The 16328-nt window shown below is 40.1% G+C and overlaps 1 protein-coding gene across 2 annotated transcripts in view; it reads left to right on the top strand.

The window, feature by feature from the left end:
- Positions 1-10833, top strand: part of LOC311439702 (uncharacterized protein) — a 238835-nt gene extending 228002 nt beyond the window's left edge. The window contains exon 6 of one of the 2 annotated variants that reach the window (XR_014694903.1): positions 10796-10833. The gene's annotated coding sequence lies outside the window, so the exon portion shown is untranslated. Of the gene's footprint in view, positions 1-10092; positions 10229-10795 lie in introns of those variants that run through there. The other variant, XR_014694904.1, reaches the window with a different exon arrangement.
- Positions 10834-16328: the final 5495 nt, after the last annotated feature.

Here is a 16328-nt window from a genome sequence, read left to right as displayed (position 1 = left end):
CACTTCAAAGTTATTATAAAACCTGTATCACACTATAGCTGAGAGCAGCACCTCCACAGTTAAGTGTAACTTTTCACTTTTGAAGTAACATTCCCTCCTTTGGTGTTACTTAAAAGTGAAGATAGATTTTTCGAAAAGAAAGCACTTTGCCATTTATTTTCTGACTATTTTTCAGCATTTTACATATTAAAGAATTTTCTGTGATTAAAGAAAGTAGTAAAATTTTTACCCCCTTTTTTTTCTATTAAAAAAAAAAAAAAAAAAAAAAAAAAAACTTCTTATGGGAAAAGTTTGAAAGGAGACCTTTTTCTGTTAAAATCTCTTTGGGAAAAATTCTCTTTTGTTGTGTATGAGACACAACTTTTTCTTCTTCATCAGACATTGAACCCAAACTCTTCCCAATTGAATGATGAATGCAATGTGTTTACTGGTTTTACTTCTTTATGATCTATATAATAACTGTAAACTAGAAAGAGTCTTGAGACAGTTAGATATATCTGTGCCCTTCTAGCCAGATTTTCATCTGTGCCCTTCTGCAGCTGCTCAGCAAGACCTGAGCCATTTTCAAATTAAATCGGTGCTGTTTAATCTACAGCATTTTATTTATATTTGCTTTGAGTCACAGATGAGGTCTGTACATCCATAGAACACATCCTATAAAAAATGTGTAAAGTAGGAATAAACAGAGTCAGAATTATCTATATACAGAGATAGGCTGAATATTACAGAAGACGGCTGCCCTGAGGTGTTCAAATCAGTATTTAAAACCATATATTTGAAAGTTCATTGTGGTTTTCATTACTATACAGACAGGAGCATTTTCCTGCCTCTCATTTTTAATGAAAAGTGTAAAAAGTGGGAAGTTTGTTGTTGTTCGTGTACTTGCTGGAAGTGCAAAAAAAGTAAACTTAAGCAGCCTCTGCACTAGTAGACAATAGTTGACAGGGCTAAACATCTGGTCTAAACTCCCTGGAATTTTAGGTTCCAAACTCAAAAGCATCTGACTGATCCTTTATGTGTTTACAGAAAGCAATGTCAAATATCACACAGCTTAAATGTTCGCTCACTGAAATGCACACAGGCTCAACAAGGTTTAAAGTTCTCTCTTCTGCTATAAAAAGCACTGCAGCACCTCACAGTTCCCCATGATGAGGGTTTGTCTCATTGTTTCTGATCTAACTTTCCATTCCACCTGCTCTGGTTTAGCAGGGACTGAGTGGGTCTCACTCCCTACCCCAGAAGTGTCTGCATTTCAATGAGTGGTATTGAAATGTTAAACACGCAGCTGCAAGGCATAGCTTCTCACTTGAATCTCCAGTCCTTTTATGCTTTAACTTTATATTTTCTTCCTGCACTGAAGAGATTCACTTACCAGTCCAAGGCATTGGCTCAGAGACTGAGGAGTGTCTGCTCCTTGGTGCTAGATCTGCAGAAAGGGAGGTCTCATGGGAATTAATGTTTCAGTAGGGTGACAAACTCACAGGCAGACTAGGCTGTGAAGCGGCAGCCAGCAAAATGTGAAATGTTAAAAGACATAATTAGTTCTAGCTCATTGAGAGAAAAGTCTGTAGATCTCCTGGTGTGATCAGGAAGGTTCATTCAGGCTCTGTGGGAAGAGGATCTGGGAAGCCCTCGACTCAGGAGCAGATCCCTTAACCTATAAGCTCTGGAGTATCAGGCAAGTCACTGATGTCTACAGTGACTGGCACAAGATTGCGTGTCTTCCACATGTTGTAAATCTGCAAGCGTGCTCCTCACCATGGCTAAAATCACCTTTCTCCTATTCATGTGGGATCACAGTGCTGCCAATGGCTTTGTCCCCTGTCTCAGCAGCCACAGTAGCTGCTAGGTGGCCACAAAGTCAGAAGAGAATCAGAGCTCTGCAGGAGCTCTAGAGTATATTCAGACTGCCTTACACTTAAGACATAGCTAATTATTCACATGGTGGCAAACAAAATTTATTTGTTTATAACATTTACAGGGTTCTCTAGATATGGACCGTGCTCACTGTTGTTTATGGTTGAACTCACCCTGACCTGGGTAATTTCACAGGATTTCAACACTTTTATGGAGTGATAGAGTAGTTTACTCATGAAGAAGGGGAATATATGTTTGGTGACTAGTCAGGAAAAGAGATGAATGAGGGAAGGGAGATGTTGTATGGTGGAGGTCTATTAAATCTTGTGTGGTATGAGAATGGTTTGCCTCTGGCAAAACACCAACTAAGATGCATTTATAGTTTCTTAACAGAAGGCGGGTTTAGAACAAAGTATATACTTCACACAATGCAGAGTTATGGATCTCTGCTTCAGAATATGTTAGCGGGTACTAAAAGTTTATGGCTTCAAAAAGGGTCTGGACAAATGCATAGTGGAAACATCCCTTGGGATCTATGGTCACCACCACCCACTCCACAAATACAGAAACTCACAACTGAAAGTTGGGAAAGGAGCCTTCCCAAATTTGGGCAAATATGATGCATTTGCCTTGTTATACTCTCCCATAGAAACAAGATCCTGGGTGGGAGGGAAAGTTGGCCTTACCCAGTGGGGCTATTGTTAGATTCCACATTCACCCCACATTGCAAATTTGAAATTCAAAGAGAAATTTACTTCTATAAAACAAATTACAGAACTAGGTCCTCAGTAAACATGTGGACTTAGTTGTTAGTCATGAAGCTAATTTGCCCCAAACCAATAATTCTGCCTCCAACTATGGTAGTTATTTTCAGGCAATACATGTGTCATCAGCAATTTTGATAGCGTTTTAATGTGTTTTCTTTTATAACAATGTTACATGAGTTGTTCAATGTACTAAATTGCAACAAATTTTAGCGAACAAAAAAAAATAATTTATAAGGCTGCTTAATGTATTCAATATATTGCCACTTGCCAGGAAAATACCACACTGTAAGCAGAGAGAGCAAGACAGCATGTTTTCCTTCCAGTGGGACTGCACTTTATTATTTGCAAGGAACTTTCATGCAGAAAGGAGATAAAGTCTAACTCAAGGTATGCTCCTTCTATGACAATGCATAACTGACCTTAGACAGGGAAATAGCTTTCCCTGAGACAAGAGTTAGGCAACTAACTTTAAGGGAAGCTAACCCATACAGTAAAGTGATGTGTGGTCAGAGTGAGCCTGTAGACTCTGTGAGGACTTTAAAAAAAAGAAACGCAGAGCCTGTAAAGTACAGCTACAGTGGGGATGATAAGATCCAACAATCTCAGAAGTTCACAGAGTTCCACAGATGTCAATGTGCTTTGTGTCAGGAGTTCTGGAAAAGTCTCCACATTTTTCTGCAGAAATTAACAATTTTTTCAACCATGGCTTCTACTTGGTTTCTTCCTGTCAGTGAATACAGAGCCACGATACCACTCAGGCAAACCAGTAACATGGGACTCCCTCATGTCAGGCAGTAATTGTCAGCTCAAAATGGGTGAAGGCCAGGTTGGGAAGGGAGCACTTTGAGAACAGCATTGATTTGAGTGCAGCCTGGGGCTCAGCCACAAGAAAACCCTGGTGCCTACAAATCCTCAGCACTCAGCTACACCGCAGCAGATCCGTAACAGGTAACATCAGGTGAGCTTGCCAAGGGAGAACAGTGTTAACGTACAATAGCCTCCTGTGTTTGAGGCAGGAGTCATCCCAGTTCGGCTGTCACACAGCAAGGCTGTCACATGGCTGCAACTTGCTTCTCTGAGAGCTCAGCTAAATCAATCACTGCCATTATTAGCTGAATCGCTGAAACGACACGTCTCAGGGCTTTCATTCTAGGGGAATGTTTTGAAAAGCAGCTTGCCTGTTCTATGGTTTTCTTTTATACAGCCAGTCCTAAGTCCCATCTTGCCCTCAAAAGGACCACGAGATTTCAGCCAAAAAACAAACCACAGGTGACTTGTGATTCAAGTGCAGGTTCCAAGCCCAATTGTTTATCAGTTTTCTTTATCATGAGATTTGTCCTCTGTATATCACCACAGAAGAAAAGGTATTTACAATTTCTGTTTACAGAAGTAATAAAAGAAAAATAAAAGAATAACAGTTCCAGTCCAGGACAACATGGTAATAGATCCAGATTCACATGGAGTCAAGGACATATTCAATATTATATTATCTAAAAGGACTTTACTGTAATGTTTAGAAATCAACTATATTGTCAAGAGGTTGCACAGAGTACCTGCAGAGATAATAAGTACAATGTGCAACACAGAAATTAATTATGAAGCCAACCCCCTAATTATTTTAATGCAAATTGAAGACTGCTTGCTTAGTTCTTGGGAAAGTTTCCAGCTAATATGCTGTAAAATATTAGTGCCTCAGCAGATTTCCAGCTTGGCTCCACATTGGAACTAAGTCATGAGAGTTCTTTCCCATTTTACCTGTGAAAGATCCCAGGTATGAAGCAGTACATCAAGCTGAACTCTAAAGAATACTTTGAGTATAGCAGTCTTTGAAGGTTGTAAAATGTCTCATAACTGAGCTCTGGCATTTTCCAAGTGTGCAGAACTGTACCTTTTAACAGCCGTGCAGCAGTTTTATGTTTCTTCATTTGCAGCTGTAGTAAAAGCATGATGTCTTCTTTTTACTCCTTTGTGGCTGGTGCACACCAGTGATTTCCCTGGGACTGCTCCTTGCCTGAAAGCTTCTCCTGCCTCAGAAGGACTTTGTCTCTCCCCATGTCATGCACCAGGAGCCCTTCCATGGGCTGGAAGTTATGGGCTCCCCTGTGCAACTCTACAATGACAGATGTGTGAAATGAGCCAATTAAAAGAGCAATTACAGAGCAACTTTTAAAAGGGAATTAAGGTTGGAAATAACTAAATGACCTGCTGCCCTAGGAATTTTAACATGGAATCAGAGATGTGTAACATTTGATTAACAGTGTCAGAGATGTGCTTACCCCAGTAAGGTTAGCTAGATTCCCTGGTAGGCATAAGCTTTTCCTTGGTATCCAGTGTCCTTTGCAGCTTCCCTAGTCCAGAAAGTGGGAGGGGGGGGGAAAAAAAGAGCTGACCAAGATCAAGATTTCTCTGTGAGAGTTTCTTTCAAGAACGTTGGGGATTTTTTCTTTCCATTTGGTTGTGTTTTTTTGCTTGTTTTTTTGTGCGCATTTTTGTTTATTGTTGTTGTTGTTCTTTTGTTTTGTTTTATTTTGTTTTGTTGTGTTGTTGTTTTGTTTTTTTTTTTTCCCAATTGTGAAGGGTGTGTATCAAGAAAAATAAACCAACATTATCTTGAAAGGTATGGAGTCAATCCAAGGCAAAAGGAGCTGTGCTTCAAAGGTTCCAACTCAGACTTAAAAACTGAGGTCTTTTTTGTTCTTTCTAGTAACTGTTTTACTGTGGTCATATTGCTTTCTGTTCCTTGAACCTGCTTGTAAATGCTCTTGCCCCATTATTTTAAAGTCCCCAGAAGGAAGATCTTGGTTTTCTGTACATTACAATCCTTTTTCTACAAAAGCTTTGAATCAAACCGATCTAACCAGATTACCCTGCAATGCAGGACTGTGGGAGAAAACACTGACCAAATTGTACACTGCAAATTATAGCATCTGCTGTGCCGCCCTGTCAATCTCCAACAGGAATGGGGCATACATTTCACTTACACACCTATAAATTAGATGACACTCTACTCCAGCTGTCTACAGCTTGGATAGCTGGCCTAGCTAGCCAACCTCTCTACAGGTAGGATCATCAGTAACAAACTGGTGTTTGTCTTTCAAGGATTTTCACCATCAGTTAGTTTATTCTGGTGCTGATGACACAGAGCTGACTAGGAAGGAATTTCTATCACAAGTAAATGATAGCAGAATCTCTGCTAACGTGAAAAATCACGGAGCTGGGGGCACACTTCACTCTTATTCAATCTAGTGCAAATAATTGGTTCACACTAATATTAGCTAAGTCACTGTATATTATAGTACCTAAAGTAGTATCAGGGGTCAGAAAAACATCTCAACTCCATGATCCCTAAAAATACATAAACCATATATTTCCTGTGAAAGCTTAAACTCCAAGATTCAGCCCTTTCTTATATTTTGGAAATTCTTCCTTTTTCGATTGTAAATTCACTGTTGCAGAGACTTGATTTAATGCCTGTTATCCACATCTATATGAATATCTAGATCCCTGATGTCTAGCTCCATGAGGTAAAGTACCTGTGTGGCCTGCTTCTAATGCAATAAAGAGATTTACATTTATTTTTAGCCCTACTTGTACTATCAAAACTTCACAGGGTGGCCTAGCCCAAAAAAGAATAAGCTGCTTGTTTTCAAGGCACTTCTCCATTTGCTGCATACTCTTGGGAAGTCTTATGTCACTGAAAATTATCCACCCGTATGGACAAATTCTCCACAGGCATTCACTCTCACTGACCTTTCCCGGCACGTGGGAATGATTCCAGCTGTGCTTTATGAGCAGCAGTTCTTCATCCTTGATCTGAGTTGTCCTAGGGGATTCCTGCTTTCGTAATCCTCTTCCTGCCTTTGTATGCGTGTATGTGGCAAGAAGATGTAAAGAGAAAACAATAATAACTCTAGAGTAAGGAGGTGGGGAGGTGGGAGCCATCATACACAAAGGGGGACACACCAATACTCCACGTTCAGGAAAAGAAAACCTATACTTCCATTAGCAGTGTTTGTGTCTGGGGACTTATTTGCACTGCTGTAAAACAGTACTTGATCATATGCTTAAGTTTAAGAACACATGTAATTATGGTCTGAGAGCAGCAAGCAGGGCTTATCTGTTTAACAATTTTCCTACAGGCAAACTGTCCCTGCTTTTCAGAATCACAACTTAAGAAAAAGGCTGGGAAAATGAGCCTGGGACAGAAAACAGACCAGCAGCCTGGAAAGATACAAAACAGAACAAAAATATGTCACAGGCTATTGTAAAAAGACATTTCTAGTTAGGAAAAAGTGACTTGCCAGACTAATTTGAGAATATATTTGTCATGAGCCAGATAAGATGAGCCAAGATTTTTAAATCAGCCCATCCTTGCTTCCTTTGGCTGGTAGCAAAGAAGAAACTTTGCACAGCAGGGAGAATCTGATGCTGAGCTAATCGAATGTGCATGCAGAGCGAGCAGCAGATGACAAGGACGGGGTTGGCAGGATGTCGCCAGATTGTTTGATTAGCAATGGGATGGTTCAAGAGCTCCCTGTCCTACCAGGGACTTGGCACAGATGCTGGCACATGACTCAGTCCTCAAGTAGTTGTTCACTGCAATACTGTTTGAGAAATTGCTCTGCTTCTCTGAAAACAGGAAGGGTATTAACAAAAACAAAAACAAGGATGAGAAAGAAAGGCTATGAGACTTTGTCTATAAATGTTAGATTTTGGCTATTCTTTCTGCTAATACCATTCAAACTTCAGATGAAATGAGATATTTGACTTGGGATAAAAATCGGATAGTCTGAAATTAAACCCGGCAAGAGTAATATGAGGGAGCGTTGACTAGTGGGTATTTTCTTTCCCTTACCGTTGATATCCATGTTATTGCTTTTTTCTGTGTGTCAGTTTAGACCAAACAGGCACAGAAAATTAAAGATTTTATTTTTTCTGTGGGACAAACGTGGTGAGAAAATCAGCAGCACTTTCTTTTGGCACACCAAAGTTGTAACTCTATTCTGGGGAAGCTAAGCGAAAAAAAATAAACTGATTTTAGTGATGTGTGTATAGAGATAGGAAGAAAGCCCCAAACATCAAAACTACCTATCAACACAGAACAAGTATAGCAATTGTCTTTGATTACTAACAGCAGGTTTTTCAAACTACAGACAAAATATATATGGATTATGAGTAATTTTCTGAGCTATCCAACTAGGCATCTTCAGGTAGAATCAAAATTTTTGATGCTATAGATTCACAACTACAATCCAAATTGTGTTGCCCAGGCACAGTTAAATATAGTCCTTGCACTAAAGCCAACTCAGAAAAAATTAGGGGGTCTGACATCTTCCCCAAGATTTTTAAGATAGTTTGAATTATAAAATACCTAAGTCCCCCAGAAAGAAGATGCACATTGTTGTTATCTTCTATATTTATCACACTGCATAATCAGCTGTCATCAATTTGGATAGCTCTGTTAGCACTAACAGAGTAGAAATATATTTTTTTTTCATGGGATAGCTAATCTGGAGTATATATGGGACTTGTGTGTTACAATTATACAGATATATGGAGAAATATTTTAACACAGCCAGCAGTTTTATAGTGGGCTTTCATATGCCTCTGTACTTCCAAATCATATGTGTAACTACATTGCTGTCAGCATCCAGCATGTTCAGATGGCTATATAGCTTCTCTCTAGCACGTCTTCTGACTAGCTTGTCATAACAATCTATGACACCATTCTTTGACAGCTTACCACTGCTTTACATGAAATGTGAGGGTTTTTCTGCAATCACAAGTTGGATTCATATTCCTAAATAAGAGTATGGGGGAAGTGCATGTAAGTATAGATATAAGTGTGTGCGTATGTGTACGTAGACAGACACATACGCAAATCCAAAATATCTGCATGTGAATCATTAGAATTACAATTAGACAGAATCAAGAAGTGCAAGGTTGGATATCTCCCCTAAGCTGCATATCCTTTCTTGGTTTTGTGGAAGACTCCTTTTTATTTTGTGACAACAGATGATGCACTACCAGTGGAGTGTTGCCACATCGCTGAGAAAGGAACTGCTTGTTTGAATGGGCTTTGCATTTGTTTTAGAAGAGAACTATCTCCACTTTCAGTCAGATTCATTTACTTTGTGATGTTTTCATGACTTGTATTTTAGTTTTAATAAATAAGGCTAAAGGACATAACATATAGATGTCGTATAGATACTTATAGATTATGATGACAAATCGCAGTTACAGGTTTTTCTACTAGATGAATGTGGTTAATTGGTCAGAATGGGAAAACTCATGGGGAAAAGGGAGTCAAATTAAAATACAAAAGATAACATAAGAGGTTTTGTCTGTGCTTCTGACAATACACAGCTGTTATCTCTCCTATTCTTGGCTTTGTGTAAGGGCTGGCAAGAAATCCAACATAATCAAACGTACCCTTTCAGAGATGCAGCAGCCTTCTGGAGCTAAGGAGAGGACCAGTGTTATGGTGACTTAGTCAATTAAATTAATAATTAAACTCGGAAAGAATAACAACTATTAAATACCTCTCAGCCATGAACACAGTGAGAGCAGTGGACATCAAAATGTTGAACCTCAGCTCCATTCCCTAGAATGTGAGCAGGACCTTTGCCACCTCTCTGCAGTGCTGCACAGACCTGCAAAGTTCAAATCTCCTGCACTGCATGGTACCAACAAACCAAATCCTCCTCAGCAGCTTGTAATGAATGGAAGGCCTTCAGTTTGGGAGCTTATGGACATCAAAACTACATGCTCCTGCCTACAAAAGAGACAGTCAGCATTGCCAGTGCCCCTAGAAAAAGAAGAGAAATTTTTGTGGGACCTGAGAGAGAGGACTGCATCCGACAGAGAGAGAAAAACAAAAACAAACACTCCTTGTTTCCCATGAACTTCTTCATTTTTCCTCCTTCCTGCTTGCAAATGAAAACAGTCCCTGCTGGTTGGATCTGGGGGAAAATCTTTCCTGACAAGTAGCTTAATCTTAAATATTTGAAAGAGAAAGCAAACAGGTCCCTGAAAGGCTTCTCTGTACCGCAGAGAACAGCAACTTACTCTATTCCTCTCATTCTAGTTGAAGCTAATTTTGAATGTTTCAGAAAAAGATGAAGAAAAATAGTCCAGAAGATAAGTTTTGTATAAGAAGGGTGTAAAACATATTTCTAGCCCTTATACTCATTTTAAGCTACCATCTGAAAATCTTTCCTTTGTTTCTGGTCATCCTGTGTGACCCTTGTAATCACAATGAATGTCTCTCAGGCAACTTTACCCCCTGCCCTGATCCATTTCTAATAGTGATTGTGCTAAAGACATTTCTGTTTCTGCAGCTCTTTAATCTTCCATTGCCTGGAAAATGCCACTGCTCTATGGCTGTGGCCATTAGGAATGACTAGCAAAGTCTGCCTGAAATGAAGAATGGGTCAATGTGAATTGGCTTATATTCTGTCTTTTACAGGCACATCCAATAAAGAAATCTCCTTCACATCGGGACTGTCCAAAGCCCATTGACGTCAGTGGAGAGACCTGATCTCAGCGGGTTTTAAATCAGACTCTGTAGCTGAGACTTCCAAAGCAGCCTGGGGGATTCAGACACATATCTTTCATTAAAGTGAGGGTGTTTTAAAGCAAATGGAAGATATGTGTCTGAAATCCCCTAGACTGCTTTGAAAATCTAAAATACTGTGCAAGCTATACAGCTTTCCCCATAAAAATAGCTGCCAAATCTTGCTTTGGTAAAGGCAGTAGAACTGCATGAAAAGATCCACACAAAGGTCTGGTCCCCCTCATCCTTCAGAAAAACAGGGAAAAGGATGGCCAGAGTGCTTTGTTTTTACCATTAAACCCTCCCCATTCCAAAGCCATTTGGTGGAGCAATTGGGTTGCTCTGGACCATCAGGACTGCACCGACAGGGACTTCAGCACTACATGTGTAAGGGGTGTTATTTCAGCCTGGCCTGGCCAGGCTGGGGAGGATGAAGTAATCACCAAAATTATGCCTGGAAAAGGATGACATGGAATAAGGAGCAGGCATGACCAAATGCCATTTTCTCCCATTTGAGGGTCAGCAACTGAAGCCATGAGAAGTTGCTTCACTTTTAACAACAGTCTTACGTCTCAAAGTCTTTCAGACACTTGAATTTGTGATTTCTATTTTCCAGTGGGGATGCTAATCCAGGGTTGCCATTCCTACAGAGGGACTTAGACGTTGAAATAGCCATGGTGACTCTTCTCTCATCTGACCTTAGGCACCAAGGAAGTGCATGTCCAGTCCAGGTTAGTTTTCTAAGGCAAACTGTGAGAGAGAAGTGTCTATGGAAAGATGTTCGTCATATGCTGTGAGGTTACAGAAAACTCTTCCACCAGGGCTGCCTCAGTAAAGGAAAAGGCTACCCCCAGCTACCTGGGAGACTCCAAAGTCTCTGATGGCTAAATCTGGCTGAAAGGAAGCTATTGCCTTTTAATGTCATAATACCTGAATTAATACTACTATGCTTGGGGTGGGGCAGCAAACTGGGAGCAGGCCTGCTACATCCCCTCATGGACATTAAGGAATATTTGACATGGAGTTTCCCATTAGCCTGTGTGCAAGGCTGGTCTGTCTGCACAGTCTGTGTTAACGAGGCTGAGCCCTCTAGAAGAGACTACCCAGGAGGGCTTCACCACCATCCAAACAGCCTCTCGCAGGACAGGTCTTTGTGCACATCCTTTGCCTCCTGTCTGGCCTTGACAAGAACACAGAATTGTACAGCTCAGCACCAAAGAAAAATCACCTCTGTTTTGTGAGAGGTGGTGAGAAAAACCTTCCTACAGACCATGATGACAACCTACTTATTAGTCAGACTTAGCCTTACCCAATTACATTATTACTTTGTGGCAAGCTAGAACAAGGCAACACCATTAACATTAACTCTTCATTTTAGCAGTCCACTGCCTTCACATTCAATTTAGAAGGTAGAGGTTCAGTCACATATGTCCTGTAGGGCTCAGGTTGTTATGCCACTAGCATGCCTCATTTGTGTGGGTGCTTAAAGCCTTTTCCCTTTATTCCTTGCATTTTAGGACTACTGAGAACAGGTTACATTCGGCTAGAATTACAAAGAGTAATTGCATTCAAGGTGTTATTTCTTGGTGGCAAAGATACTTCAGACCTCGGGTTGATTCCAGATTCTAAATATCAGAAAGTTTGAGGCAGTCAGCTCTGGGTTTCCAATACTGACCTGTCTCCTGTAAACATAATCAAAAACTTATTATAAGACTCACACTGGACAAATGTTAAGCCGAGTCCAGGGATCTGCACATAGTTCATATTTTTAGTGCAGAAAAAAAAAATTGACTCAAAGGGAAAATTGATGTACAGGAAAATTTGATAAAGCTGATGTCTGGATAGCTTTTGCTCTGGTGAGATGTTACAACCTGTGCAAGACAATCTCTGAAAGAGGTAATTGAGCATTTGAAAAGAAACTTAATCACAGTTAAGATAACAACTTCAGTGAGCTACCTGTCAGGGCAAGTGATGAACTCAGCTTCTATTCTATGTTTGTCTGGAGAAAACTGTTGAGAAACTACAAGTATACTCACATCTCTATCTAAAGAGAAAGTTCATGATAACAGAGGATTTAATAGACAGAAAATTGATTTTCATGGAAGGTGAATTATTTGTATTTCTTTTTCTTTTTATCACACAGCTGAAATATTTTATCTAGCTTAGTTTATGATTAATGTAAATAAATCTGTGTTGAGTGTTAAATAAACCTTTTCTTTATTTTTTTCTATTTCCTTTTCTTTCACTTTTTAATAAATCTTATTTGGGCTGAGATTATGCTCGTAAAGTCAATTCATGCAGGAGCCGCAGAGAAAACAGATGCTGTAACCTTTGAACACAAGTGCTTAGAAGCAGTGCAAAAGAGAGCTTGGAAATGAAAATTACCGCTTTTGTCTGAGGGACTCATAGAACACAGAACACAGAAGTAGCTCATATGAGAGGCATAAACATTTCCCTCCTGATTTATGGTAGAACTGACCCAGGGTACTGAACGCAGCCACAATGGCATCCATGTTAAACTACTGGCATCAAAATGCCCCAGGATGATAGCTTATTTCTTAGTACCTAGGGACGCACAAAAGCAGAACTGTGCATGCAGTACCGGCAGTGGCTTGATGGGCAGAGCTGTGACAGATTTGTTCCATGTAGGAATGGAGACAGGGAAGCAAGAAGGAGCCAATGACTCTGAAAGGAGTCGTCACCCACCACAGCCTTGGAGATATCACCTCCTGCAGAAGGAGTCAATAACACCTACTCAGTAGCCACCAGAGGAGCTTGGGATGGCAGGGAAGGAGGAGAGTTGGCCCCATGAGAGAAGCAACTGTGATTATAAGGTAGCTTATATGATGATTATATGTATCAGCCAACACATGCTGCATTAAGATTTATCTTATATCTGACTTTGTGATAGCAATGGAAAATATAAGCACTGCCGTAAATGACTCATGTAGGGTTACATTTGAGACAGGGTACAGTTTCATTTCCACAGGTTAAAGGAAAGATAGAGTTAAACTGCAGCAGATGTAGGAATCATATCAGAGAAAACTATAGGATCCCAGCTTAATCTTATCTTGGCAAAATTAAGAATGCGGTGCAAAACTGGAGGGAAATTTAACAACACAGCAGAAGACCAAAAGTGAGATAATTTTTGGCCTACATAATCTTTCCAATAAGGAGAAGATAAATAGATTTATTATTCAATATATTGTTTTCCTCCTTTTAATTGATAAGCAGCACTCATATCCTATAAAGAGAGCCACTAATAATGAATTAATTAAATAAGTAAAAACAAAAACCTCCCAGCTCTTTCCTTTCTTGTACCAAGACCAAGCTTAGCCATTTCTCTTTCACATACAAGACTAGAAACAGAATATTTTGGAGATTTGGCTTTAGTCTTTGTTTTTAGACACAAAATGGGATGCTGAACCATACACAGCTTATTTGGATCTGCTTGGCGCTTTCATCGACCATCATCTGGTTCCTATGTGCCCCTCGTGCTCTCAAAGCTTCTTCAGCACCCTAAAGATAGATGACAACATGTTTATGCTCTGTTTGCTCTTAAAATTATCCCACTGCTATGTCACGCTGAAACCTCAAACAAAAGCTGCATCTCTTCCTCTTCCCACCCAACAGAGCCACAGCTGCACAGACTCCCCGTGACAGAGAGCAACAAGCCAGCCCACTCGCGTCACCATGCCATTACGCATCGCTACTCTGCATCATCAAGTGGCAATGTCACCCCCACACATGAAATAATAATGGCCTAACAGATGTGAAAGTCATCACATTTTTGTCTAGTGCTGTTGGAAGAGGAACTAACAGAACAGAAGCAGATTTGTAGGGAAATCATTCAGGCAAAATTTCTTCAGAGAGCTTCATGCAAATTAAAAGGATTGTGTGGGTTTAATTATTATTATTATTATTATTATTATTATTATTATTATTTCTATTTTAAGTAGATTTTGTGGCAACATTTCTGATTTGCATTTCAGCCAGCATTAATAAATATGTTTTGGGCTCATGAGAGCTGCTAAACAGACCACAGGGTTATTCCCCTATTACAGAGGACAAATGCATTTACCTCTTCCAGATCATCTCTCTGCTTAGCTGTTGTGATAGCTCTGTGCTGTACAACTTTCTTCAGTTAAAATTATTTAAAAAAAAGTTCCCTTTATCTTTTGCTTTCTCAAGAACATGTCCACAATCAGCAGCCAATCCATGGATGCCAAAACACGATGGACAGACTTTGCCACTAGCACTGACTGATAATGGGAAACATTCACCATTAGCATAAGGCTGTGTTTTTTTCAATGTCCCTCATAAACACTTTATGACTGCTCTGATAAAGCCCTGGTAACTTCTAATTAGAAAAGTCAGCTTAATAAATAAATAAATAAATAAATAAATAAAAATTATTCGTAGCATCCTATTCAGAGATTTTTAGTTCTTAAAATTTTGACATTCCATTTTAAACATTAAAATTTTTGACATTAAATTTTGACGTTTTAACATTTGGGGATGATGTATGTCTTTATATGAGGTGGTGGTCATTAGAAGAAGGTTTTTAATCATGAAACATGATGTTTTTCAAGCAACACATGCCTCACAGAGACATGATGGCTGACACAACCCAGCCTAGGATCAGCTCCTGACCCATGCTTTGAACCTGCTTTGTGACTCCAAGAAAATCACTTATTTTTCCCCTTACAGGGAAAACAATATTCAGAGAGCAACTTGCAGCCTAGTCACAAGAACATAAGAAACATGCATTTTTAAGACATGTACGTGAATCCACACTTACATATGTTGTTATCCAAAGTTTTCGCTACTTCCCAAGTTCTGCTAAATACCGTGCTTTGCCTGACTCATGTTGTTTGCTCCCACTTCACACTTTTCCTGTGCCTCTCATGCCTGTGGGACGGCGCCTTGAGGACTCTAAGCATCAGCTCCGCACTCTGCCCAGTGGCTGTGTGCCACCACCAGTGTGTCACCCAGGGGAAGTCCCTCTGCACATCTGTCACCTGGGTGTTTTTTAATGAATACAAGGAGTACGTGCTAAGAGTTACATTTAGACCTAGTGATGGAGTGACAAATTACATGCTGCTCTCTGTGTCTGTATATATCTCTACAAGTCAGGCTATGGTTGTCCCGGCTTGTCGCCTCTCCAGGTCAATTTCCTCAAAGCTGCAGTGCAAACCAGTGGCAGACTGCAAACAAAATGCCAGCTCTCCTGTCTTCCAGACCATTGGCCATTTTTCTGGGCTATATTTCAGCCAGTTATTTTAATTCTGCAGAGCACAGACAAAATTAATTACATAACAAAGCAGGAGAGTCCAACAGTACTCCCTCAGGCTAACAGCAGACTCCTTGAAACCTCTCTGTTTTTGAAGTTGTTGTTCCTATTGTGACAAGAGGCAACTTGCAGCCTTCACGCAAGACATTGGAAACAACAAAACCAACAGTCTTCTTCATTAACACAGACAAATCAATTGTATCTCAGTGCTGCTCATAGTTCCTCCATGTGAAACCAATGTATGTCAGTGGTGACTCATGCACCGCTGCTGAAACAATAACTCACACCACACACCCCAACAGTGCTCTATGAAATAACCTTGGTTGGTAATTATACCCAGCCCTATATTGACACAGCTGCTGCTCTTCACCCTTGTTCAACCATTACGTTTCCATGCTTTATGCAATGTTCTTTCAGCCTTTGGCTGAAGGAGAGTCTGGCTAAAAATAGACCTAAAAAATTATCACATGAGGGTTAGCAGACAGTTGGAGCCCAGTGCCCTGACTTCAGATGATGTGACCTGTGATATCATCATCTTTTCTGAAAGGCAGAAGCATGGATATTGACTTCTGAAAAATTGTGTGGATGGTTTTTGGCATGGTTAGCTGGTCACAGCATTGGATGGGAAGAAAATTATGAAATGGGAACACCAAAGTAGTAAATGGTGTTACCGGCTTGGACAGTGGTGGATGCTGCAAACTTAGGGTTCTGCCAAGCATTTCACACCACATGAGGAGAGCAGGAATAGCCCACTGAAACATGTTTGTGATTCCTGCTGAAAAAAACAATCCCAAGGGATGCTCTGGAGTATTAGCAACTCTTTAATTTGGAATAAAGGCAAGATAGGTCATAGTAT

The sequence above is a fragment of the Aythya ferina genome (assembly GCF_964211825.1).
Source record: "Aythya ferina genome assembly, chromosome: 7".
NCBI classification, from domain to species: Eukaryota; Metazoa; Chordata; class Aves; order Anseriformes; family Anatidae; genus Aythya; species Aythya ferina.
The sequence above is the reverse complement of the archived record's forward strand: the minus strand, read 5'-3'. Positions and strand labels throughout refer to the sequence as shown.